Source organism: Austrofundulus limnaeus, unplaced genomic scaffold, assembly GCF_001266775.1.
Source record: "Austrofundulus limnaeus strain Quisiro unplaced genomic scaffold, Austrofundulus_limnaeus-1.0 Scaffold5, whole genome shotgun sequence".
Taxonomy (NCBI): domain Eukaryota; kingdom Metazoa; phylum Chordata; class Actinopteri; order Cyprinodontiformes; family Rivulidae; genus Austrofundulus; species Austrofundulus limnaeus.
In genome coordinates this window covers 5367895-5371317 of record NW_013952407.1, presented here as the reverse complement: position 1 = coordinate 5371317, position 3423 = coordinate 5367895, and positions in this window count along the sequence as shown.

The following is a 3423-nucleotide window of genomic DNA, read 5'->3' as shown; positions in this document are numbered from 1 at the left end:
GTTCTGGTGCATTTGTGCGTGCGGGGGTCATTATGTTACCGCTATGTGGTATCTAGTTTATATTGTCATCACTTAACTGAGACTGCTTTTATACTAAAATGTCCATTTGACTGTTTTAAATAATCTGTTATTTTTGAGAAATTTGAATTCATACTTTTACTATTAAAGTGAATAAAAGAGAAGCCTGCATTTATCATTATACTGTTGCTAAATTGTTCCTCATTATAATATCGACACTCTTCAATCACTGGAAAAAGATCTGCATCTACCATGTTTACATCATATATTTTAGATTCTGAAAGTTCATAACCGTACATTTATGTTATTTGTTGTGTTTATCTAAATCCAAAAGCGCATTTTATTAATAAAAACTGAATAAACCCATGTTATTTGTCATCTCACTGTTGTTTGTTGTTTATCCATTACTTATCAACTTGTAACTTGTRCAGTTGTAGCCTGAATTTTATTCTGTTTCTTTAGTGATCTAGCTTTCTTTGCAATGTCTGCATTCTTTTTAGTGAGATGTTCATTAATACCTTTCAGATTTTTTCCTTGTTTGAACAGATCCATCTTATGTTTTCTATTAATGATTCGAATGTTTATTGGTGAAGTAGCAGACACTTTGGTTTTTGACTGGTAGAGTATAACAAGCTTCAATGTTCTCCTTTTCAATGTCAGTGTCTTTTCTCTGCAGGAATGTAATTACCTGCTCCTTGGTTGTTCCTTCATGTTCTGAATTGTTGTCAGTCCTACTCCCTCTCACAGCCTATGAGTAGTGCTGTGGTCTTATTTCTAATCCTGTTATCATGACATCATTTATTCAAGAGTACTGTTCCAAATCTGCTACTCTGTTTTCCAAAAAGTCAATWRTCTTTACTTGTTCCACAGTTTTCATTTGAAGCTGCTTGATCTCATTTAGCAGTTCAGTTATAATTGACTGTTGTTTTGTCTATGTCACCAACTCACCAGACATGTTCATGGKGTCCTTTAATTCCTCGATGTTTTACCTTCAAAGCCATCTTCGTCCAATTCCCCGGTCAGTTCACCAAACCAGCCACTGTCCGCCACCAGCCCCAGCCGTTTGCACCCTGGCCTAGCTGCCCTCCTTCGCTGTCAGCCACTCTCCACTCACCTCTCTCTGCCACAGGCCTATCTCCACTCCACCATGGGCCTCCACTCTCATCGACACCGGCTTCTCTCTCCACTCCACCCCGAACGACCACTACCTCACCGCYGGCCTTGCTACAGGGACACTTTYTAAATTCTCTTTCTTTTTCTCTTTCTTTTTCTTTTTCTTTCTCTTTTTTTCTTGTAAACCTTAAAGGTTTGATTTAGCCTTTGGCAGGGCGAGCAGAGCCCGAGGCAGCTGGAGCGTCTGGCTTCCCCCTTCACCACGGGTCTTTCTCCACTCCACCTCGAACATCCACCACTTCGCTGCCACTGTACTATTCACTCTCACCGAGTAGACATAAATCTGTTGAGGAAATGTTGTCTTTATTTTCCAGATCTCAACTCTTTGTTTTTCCTGCCGTCTTGCTGTTTTGTTTTGTTCTTTTTAATTTAGGATCAAATTAAAACTGTTTCCTCCTCATGTGTTGAACACGCTTTCTACATCATTTTCCATTAGGAAGAAAATTTCTCCACATCTTTTCTCTGTGAATTTGGTCCACGCATAAAGAATTACCTCTCTCAGCAGACCTTTGATGTGACTTTTTTGACCTGTGGGACTCCAGAAGCAACTGAGAGGTATCCGTAGTCCAAGTGAATTGCGGCTCGCTGAGGCAAAAACACGGGTGTGGGAGGAGTTCAGAGAGACCATGGAAAAAGACTTACGCACAGCTTCGAGGCAATTCTGGTCCACTATCTGGTGTCTCGGGGGAAAGCGGTTTGCCACCAACACTATTTACGGTGGGGAGGGTGCCCTGCTCGGTGGGCAGAATACTTTGAAGAACTCCTCAATCCCACCAACACGTCTACCCATGATCTTCCCGAGATCACCGAGGTGTTTAAAAAAACTTCTCGGTGGCAGGGCACCAGGGTTGGATGAGATTCACCTGGACTTCTTTAAAGGGGCAATATCATGTAAAATCAACTTTTTTTGAGTTTTATATCATGTTATAATGTTATACTCTCATAAAAAACATGCCCAAAGCCTTGTTTTGACTCATTCATGCACGTTTGAGAAATTCTGCAGCACTTTTAGGCAGTCATGCTGAGCAGCAAAACGACAGGTGGGGACCAGAAACGCCTTTTGGTACCATGGGGTTATCTGCGGAATCAAAGTGGGCATGTCACAAGAGTGGGCGTGTCAAAAGCATAAACACTGTGGGCTACGAGGCCTACATGACGGTATCCTTAGACCCTGCTTGATCTCTTTACAGCCTGACCCTGACCCCAACACTATAATTAACCAGGAGAAATGTGATCCAAGTATGGTTTTCCAGAAAAAATGATGCCGTACAGTAACGCCCCTTTTGTTCTTGTCCAGTTAGGTGGTGCCATTCGGTATCGCCCCTTTTTTGCTTGTCCAGTCATGTGTGTTCCTTTAACAAAGTCCGTCAAATCAGGTGTGTCGCTTTAGAATCGCCTTTCGTTATGGCCCACTTGGAACTTCTTCATGGCAGAGTGCCCCCGCCCCTCTCCATGAGTCCTGCAGGCTCTCAGCAGTAACAGAGCAAAAGTGAAAGTGAAACTTCTGTCTGCTGAGATCCACTACTTCTGACTCAGTGAAACTCTTTTCAGATTCAAAATACCTTTGATGAAATGTATTTTCGGAAGCCAAGTTGTGACAATTTGGTGTTTCCACCCCCTGCCTCCTTGATTGGTGGCAGCACTGATCACCCACACCTGTGTGTAATCTGGCTCACTCTGCTCCAGGCTTCTTAAGGCAGTGCCAGAGACCAACTCAGCGCTGGAGCATAGCCTCTTACTTGGTATGAGCTCAGCCTGCTACTAGTTACTCTCTCTAGAGTTTTCTATTACCGGTGTCCTTTGTATTTACCTGTTTCCAMGAAGTTACTCTCCAGAACGTTTTTGCCTGCCGCCTTGGACTCCGAGCCTCTCACCAGTTTCTCATGCGCTGCCTCCAATGACTCCTTGTAAATATCCTCGCACTTGTAAATACTCGCCTTGGGATACCTACCTTTGTGGACCAACTCCTCCGTGCTTCATCTCCTTCCCCCACTTGTAAGAATCTACCTGTTGCACTTAACTGTTTAAATCCTTTACTGGAAGATTATCAAGTACTCATCTCTACTACCGTTCTGTTCCAGGTCCAGAGCCCAGACCCCTCCCGCACCTGTAAAAATAAAGTCACGTACCTTTTTATAACTTGTCTCAGTCTCTGTTTGTCTCTGGTACTGCTCACGTTGACCCAAAATCTGTAATCGTGAAACAAGTAAACTGCATCATGCCCCCCCCCCC